This window comes from Protopterus annectens, chromosome 5.part1 (assembly GCF_019279795.1).
Source record: "Protopterus annectens isolate FY-2018-M chromosome 5.part1, PAN1.0, whole genome shotgun sequence".
Lineage (NCBI taxonomy): Eukaryota > Metazoa > Chordata > Ceratodontiformes > Protopteridae > Protopterus > Protopterus annectens.
In genome coordinates, this window is record NC_056736.1 from 87,016,790 (window position 1) to 87,024,431 (window position 7,642).

A 7,642-nucleotide genomic window follows, 5' to 3' on the forward strand; every position below is an offset into this window, starting at 1 on the left:
CAGATGAACTAATAAAACTGCAAAAATTGGAGGGTGACATGAAGAAAAAGCTGGATGAATATGAGGTTTCTCAAGAACTGTTTAAAAAATAGTAGAGGTAGAAGACAGGGCATCCAGAGAAAATCTGACATTTTTTTGCTGTACCAGAAAAACTGGAAGGAACAGACTGCATTAATTTTAAGAAAGCATAAATAAGCAACCAGACTGGTGTTCTGCAGCAGAATTTGTTAATTGAAAGGGCACATCAAGTGTATGCTCCAAACCTGGCCATGAGAAAGCAGCCAAGACCTATATTAGCAAAGATGCAATCATACCAGCAAAAAGTGTTGATCATGACAAAATTGTGGCAGAAGGTTAAAGTATTAAAAATTGGTGACATCAGAGTGTTTGTAGAAAATGATTATTTACTGTACAACACACAGAAGAGAAGCAAGTTTATCCCAGCTATCAGGGAATGTCAAGAAATAGCTGTGTGATTCAAGCTGCTATATCCAGCTGCCTTGAAAGTGCTTTTTCCTGGAGAATCAGTCATTTTTGACACAGAACAGGCTAAGGAGGAATATAAAGTGTATCCAACAAAAGGCGAGTCAGCAAGCAGAATGGGACTCTGCTTCTCATTCTTCTGATAGTAATGTTCACAGAGAGACTTTGCCAGGAACCTTTTCTAATGTTCCAAAGGAAAATGCATCAGAGACAGAAAAAAGCACAGGAGTTGACCAGAATAATTAGCAGTACATTGGACTTGAACCACAGTGCAGTGTTGGGAGATGGAGATGAACAGGAAGATGATCAGCAGCTCTGAAATTAATGAAAAAATGGAAGACTATAAAGCATCTCATCACATTTGTGAAATATGGTTTTGCAAGAAAAATTGGCTGAAAAACACTGGAGTTTTGTTGACTTTGTTAAACTTGTGGGTGGACTATAAATAATACACCCCACTTTATATCATTTCTGTTGTCTGTCTACTTCTCGGGTCGCATCTCCCGACCTAAAGGTAGCCCCTCCCTATGTGAAGTTCCCAAGACCCATACTGCTCTCCTCAGGGAATGCTCTGACCAGGAGTTAACTTCTACTCACACACAGGGTAGCCCCCGCCTAACTTTATGTGAAGTTCCCAAGACCCATACTGCTCTCCTCAGGGAATGCTCTGACCAGGAGTTAACTTCTACTCACACACAGGGTAGCCCCCCGCCCTAACTTTATGTGAAGTTCCCAAGACCCATACTGCTCTCCTCAGGGAATGCTCTGACCAGGAGTTAACTTCTACTCACACACAGGGTAGCCCCCGCCTAACTTATGTGAAGTTCCCAAGACCCATACTGCTCTCCTCAGGGAATGCTCTGACCAGGAGTTAACTTCTACTCACACACACTAACTTTATGTGAAGTTCCCAAGACCCATACTGCTCTCCTCAGGGAATGCTCTGACCAGGAGTTAACTTCTACTCACACACAGGGTAGCCTCCCGCCCTAACTTTATGTGAAGTTCCCAAGACCCATACTGCTCTCCTCAGGGAATGCTCTGACCAGGAGTTAACTTCTACTCACACACAGGGTAAATTCAAAACACTGTTGAAAGTATATATTGACATTCTTGACTCAGGAACCTGGTGGTATCGCTAAGATAATTACAGTCCTAAATATATTTACCTGAAAACTGCTTCTTCACAGCAGAACTACAAATAACTGTTGTAGTAACTCCTAGCAGTGGATTTCTGCACTCAATGCCTGCTCTCTCTAAGACCCCTGGCTGGAACTGGAATACATACGTCAGACAGTTTTGAAATAATCCTCCAGGTTCACTGTTAACCTCTCACTTCATAGCATTTCTGTTGTCTGTCTACTTCTCGGGTCGCATCTCCCGACCTAAAGTAAACTTCATAAAAGTCTGGAAAGCTAAACTGTGTGTTTACTGCAGTGTTTTAGACCTTTTGCACTCAAATCAGTTAGTGGACTTACTCCTGCTTTGCATTGTACTGTATTACCAGATTCTGTTGTTAAGTTACTAACCTTAAGTTCTTTTACTCAATGGTATAGCGACTAAGTCTGATGTTATCTGCTCCTATTATACAGTGCTTGAAAGTGTATTTAGCACATCTTTTGATGTAATTTTGCTATTGTGTTGCTGTTATTCAACTGTATAGCGACTAGGTCTGTTGTTTGCTGCTCCTATTTTAGAGTGTTTGAGAGTGTCTTTAGCACCTATTTTGATGGTATTTTGCTTATATCTGATTACTGCAGAAGAAGAAACTCAAAGTGTCTGCATGTGTCTGCAGTATGTGTGAAATACTGTTCTTTCAAGCTGTATGCTTTCAATACTGCTTCTCCTGACTGCATGTGAATTTCTCCATAAAACTGTTGTATAGCTGAGCTTTCCTAGTTAACAATAGCTACTCTAACATCCGATCTCTTTCCTTTATCTCACAGGTAGCCCCCCGCCCTAACTTTATGTGAAGTTCCCAAGACCCATACTGCTCTCCTCAGGGAATGCTCTGACCAGGAGTTAACTTCTACTCACACACAGGGTAAATTCAAAACACTGTTGACGCCTTAAAAGTATATATTGACATTCTTGACTCAGGAACCTGGTGGTATCGCTAAGATAATTACAGTCCTAAATATATTTACCTGAAAACTGCTTCTTCACAGCAGAACTACAAATAACTGTTGTAGTAACTCCTAGCAGTGGATGCCCCGCTCCGCCGCCCCTCGCTCGCTCTCGGGCTCTCAGCTCCTCCTCCCCCCCCTCCCACCGCACCCAGTACCCCTAAAGTTATAGGTATAGCCAGCCCTCCCACTCTCCCCTGCAAATCCAAAGCTCACACTACTACTCCGCCCCTCAAGGCCCACCCCATTACCAATTCTAACACCAAATGTGCTCGCCTCCCTATACCCTCTCCTGATCCCTATCATGGCCAGACTCAATTATTCTATCACCCCTCTCACACCTATATTACTCATCACTATCTATTTCCTAACAAAGTATGAAAATCAATCTCTGTTAGGAATCACCAACTCCCAACGCTATCTCAATGGCATCTCTATTGCATCTTGACCCTACCAAGACAAAACAATATCCGCCAAAGTAGTCCATCTCACACTTCACTACCCTAAAAACCAACTAACAAAACTAACCTCAAACTACTACTTAAACTGCAAAGATTTTTACTGTACCTGAAAAATCGTATAATCATTGCTGGTGATATCCATCCTAACCCAGGTCCCACCACAATATTTGACTCTAACCCCACTAACTTAACCGAAAATCTACAGACTCCCTTCTAATACTACATCTGAACCTAAGAAGCATTAACAATAAAATTCACACCCTACATGCCATGATAGCTACTCACTCTCCTGACATTATGTGTCTAACTGAGACATGGCTAAAACCCACCACTAAGGATCAAGAGATCCTTCCACCCGGTATAATATCTACAGAGCTGATCGTGCTAAGAAAAAAGGGGGAGGAATAGCTGTAATGTTTAGAAATACCCTGAATATCCTTAAGAATCCATTACAACCCCTACAATCTCCAAAGTAGAACAAATTGCCCTAAAATATGCCTAAATGCTCAAAATGCCTCAACCTCATTGTTACCTATATCCCACCTGGGAAGAACACAGACAACCTTGAGCAAACCCTGTGCTGGTTAGCCACCAACTACCCTCAAGAAACCATAGTACTTGAGGCGTTAATATTGATTGGTCTCTGTTCTACCCATACAACCCCACAACCCATCAACCTACATGGTTTTTCCCAACATATCCTATCCCCTACCAGAATTGGCAATACTCTCCAAAGAAAGTACCATAGACTGGATCCTTACCAATAGAGACTCAAACAATTATACTACAGGCACCCTTCCCAATGACCTCAGTGACCACCTTATAACTTATATTCTTAAACATAAATGCCCTACTTCCATCCCATATAGACTAATCAGAAACAAAAAGAATTTTATCCCACAACAATTTCTTGCTGACCTAAAATCCTGCAACTGGACCATATTAAGAACCCTACCCTCCAAGAGAGTGTGTCCCACTTTAACGACACATTCCTTAAGATACTTGACTCACATGCCCCACACAGACAAATTAGATCCAAGAAACTAAAACCAAAATTAAACTTTTTACAACTAAACACTACCAAAACAGCCATTATCCAAGACAAAAACAATACTTCTATCTCCAGCATAAACACCAGAACAACCCAAAGAAATTCTAACAACCTCCTGCACCCTGGTAAAACTACTACCCCAACCCCGAGAAACTCATTGAGAAAGAACAGGAAGTAGTAGCCAATACCTTTAACTCCTTCTTCACCGAGACAATCCAAACTCTAGCCAGTCAATTAACCTCCTGCTTCCCATCTGCCTCACCCCCCCATGATGTGCCCCCCCCCCCCCACACTTTAAAAAAGCTCCTCTCCTCTATCCTCTTCCTATTAAAAAGCTCAAACCAACGACACTAGCAGCTGATCACCTCCCAGCAGAATTCTTACAAATTATGCCTGATGTCATTGCTTACCCCATATCAATCCTTATCAACAGAACCATTTCTGAAGCTAGTATCCCTCTATTTGGAAGATTTCTTATATTATTCCGCTTCACAAAGGAGGTTCCTCCACGGAAATCTCAAACTATAGACCAATAGCTATACTGTCCACAATAGCAAAAATTATGGAAAGATGCATTCACAAACAACTTCTTAACTACTCACCTGTAATCATCTCTTGTCAAACTCCCAACACGGCTTTTCCCCCCCACATAGTACTACCACTGCCCTTCTTTCCATCCTCTGCCCTCTTTCTTGACCTATCAAAAGCATTCGACATGGTCAATCATCAGCTCCTTCTGTCAACCCCTGCACCTACCTATCTGGACACACCCCAGCACTACCTGGTTTCAATGCTTACTCTGATAGGCAACAAGCTGTCCTGTGGCAAAACAGACTATCAGGCCTGCTCCCTAACACATTGGTGTTCTCCTCAGGGCTCAATTTTGGGTCCACTTCTGTTTTCTATCTTCATTAATGACCTTCACTCAGTCATCCCTCAATCCACCTGCATCCAATATGTGATCTGCTCTGATGTCTCCCTCCTGAATCTCCAGTCCACCACTCAACTCTGTTTCTCTCAAGTAGAAAAATGGTTCACACTGACCGCAACTCCTACTCAAACCCACAAAACTAAACTACTATTATTTTTTCAACCCTAGGAAAAGAACTCCCAAGTAATAATAATACAACCTTCCATGTTAAATCCAATAATGGGACTATCATAACCCCTGTCACCAGTACCAAATTACTAGGTGTAACTATTGATCATAAGCTCAAATTTGACATTCACATTACCCAAACCGTTAAATCTGTTAACAAAAAACTTGGATCCATGTAATAAAAACTTTTAACTCCTAATGCCAAACTAACCATTGCCCGCACATCTCCTCTCTACCCTCCTCTATGCCTCCCCAGTCTTTTCTTTCCTCAATAAACATGAACTCAATATGCTCTCCCTGGCCTATAACCACATTGCTAGATTCATAACAGGTTCCCCATATCACCATTGTCTTAATCTGAGAAAACTTGGTTGGTTGGAACTACCCAACCTTCTCAAACTTAATCAACTCACGGAAGCCTGTAAAATAATTAATCAACCAGATAGAACTCCCTCACTGTGTAGTATACTGACCCCATACACAAACCTAACAAGTCTGCGATCATCCAACAGCACCCAGATCCTAACTATTAAAGCTAATAACTCGGGCGGTGATGCCCTCTTTGCCAACTCCATTGGCAAGCCATGGAACTCCCTCCCAAACTACCTGAGAACTATAACCTCGCACAATAAGTTCAAAACCGACCTGAAAGAATATCTCAAGACACAATGGCTATGCCCATGTCTGGAACCTGACTAACTTCTCATATCAAATCCATCTAGGCCCCTTCCCTCTGGACCATGTCCCCTTCCATATCTTTAAATATTCACACAACCCCAATGGAAACGGGTGACTCTTGAACTAGTCTACACACTATTATATATAAAACCTCACAGCTATGTATTACCTGCTGATTTGTATCTTACCTGATGAGCTATTTCTCTCATATTACAGCTACGATAAATTTATTTCCCTTATTGTATATGTGACAGGTCCCCTTATCAATAACTTGTATTTTTTTCAAACCATGTATCTTGTATAACTTGTACTCTCAACTTGTGTCTAACCATTTTGTCTGGAGCTTTTCTCCTCGGGCCTCTACTGAAAAAGGATATGTATCCAGCTAGACTAGCCCGGTTAACAAATGTAAAATAAAATAAATAAATAAAAAATATCAATATTTAGGACACTAAAAGGGGGAAACTAAGTAAAACAAATTGTGTTACTTGTATAAAACATTTCATGATATAAATTGCATGTTATATACAATAAAACAGCTTTGTGTAGTTTGTAGTCAAGTGTATTTTCAATGTGGGGGGAGTGTTTTCAGTAATTGTTGCATATTAAAGATATTAAAGTAAACAAGTAATCTTTACAATTTATAATTTGTAATCTTAAATGATCTTTCTTTCCACTCCCACACACTCACTTGTTGTACTAGCACACTGGTGTAATGAACAAACTACAGACAACAAAATTTGGGTCCAAGGCTAAATTCTACCTGCCACCCTCCCTCTCCTGCAAGAACCTAACTTCTAGCCAAATGGCCAGTCCCAACGCCATCATTATCAACAGGCAGTATTTGGGTCTAAGGCTGAATTCTACCTGCCACCTTCCCTCTCCTGCAAGAACCTGACTTCTAGCCAAACAGTTAGTCCCAATGCCATCATTATTGACAGGCAGTATTTGGGTCCAAGGCTAAACTCTACCTGCCACCCTCCCTTCTCCTGCAAGGACCTGACTTCTAGACAAATAGCCAGTCACAACGCCATCATTGACAGGCAGTATTTGGGTGCAAGGCTAAATTCTGTCACCCTCGCTCTCCTGCAAGGACCTAACTTCTAGCCAAACAGCCAGTCTCAACACCATCATCGACAGGCAGTATTTGGGTCCAAGGCTAAATTCTGCCTGCCACCCTCCCTCTTCTGCAAGGACCTGACTTCTAGCCAAAAGGCCAGTCCCAGTGCCATCATTATAGACAGGCAGTGTACGTTCTCAAAGTGAAGTTTATAACAGTGTAATTTTACTGGTTTACCCTGCCCTCACTCTCTGCTCCATATCGCCAGGCTGCTTAACATTCCCAGTCAATAGCTCTCCCACCTTTTCTCTCAACCCCATTTAACCTAGGTCATAGCTGTACCAGCTATCCCTTTCCTACGTCTTACCCAGCCTCTGACAACTTCCGTGCTTTTCTCTAAACACTGTCCTCTATTTTCAAGTTCCTCCATTCCTTTGAAGCTAGAACCTGCACCACCACCACCTCCAGCTAGTACCTTGCTCAGTATTTCTCCTTGTCCTCATTGCCCTGTCCCTTTCAGCTTTTGTTTCCCTCCCCTAGTCCTCCTTTCTCCCCTCTCTTACTCCTTGCTCTTTTCCTTTTAACAACTCTACCTTCACTATCTAAAGTGTGATGACTGTTTTCTATGTATTTCTCCCTAGCACTACATAGTTTTCCCCTCTAGTTTTACTTACTTATGTCTTT

General features: G+C 41.8%; 1 long non-coding RNA gene across 1 annotated transcript; it reads left to right on the forward strand.

Annotated features, from left to right (window-relative positions):
- The first annotated feature begins 1,470 nt into the window (after positions 1–1,470).
- On the forward strand, positions 1,471–2,527 carry LOC122803285. Its single transcript, XR_006365094.1, has 2 exons — positions 1,471–1,557; positions 2,430–2,527. It is a non-coding gene; the product is annotated as an uncharacterized LOC122803285 (long non-coding RNA).
- Positions 2,528–7,642: the final 5,115 nt, after the last annotated feature.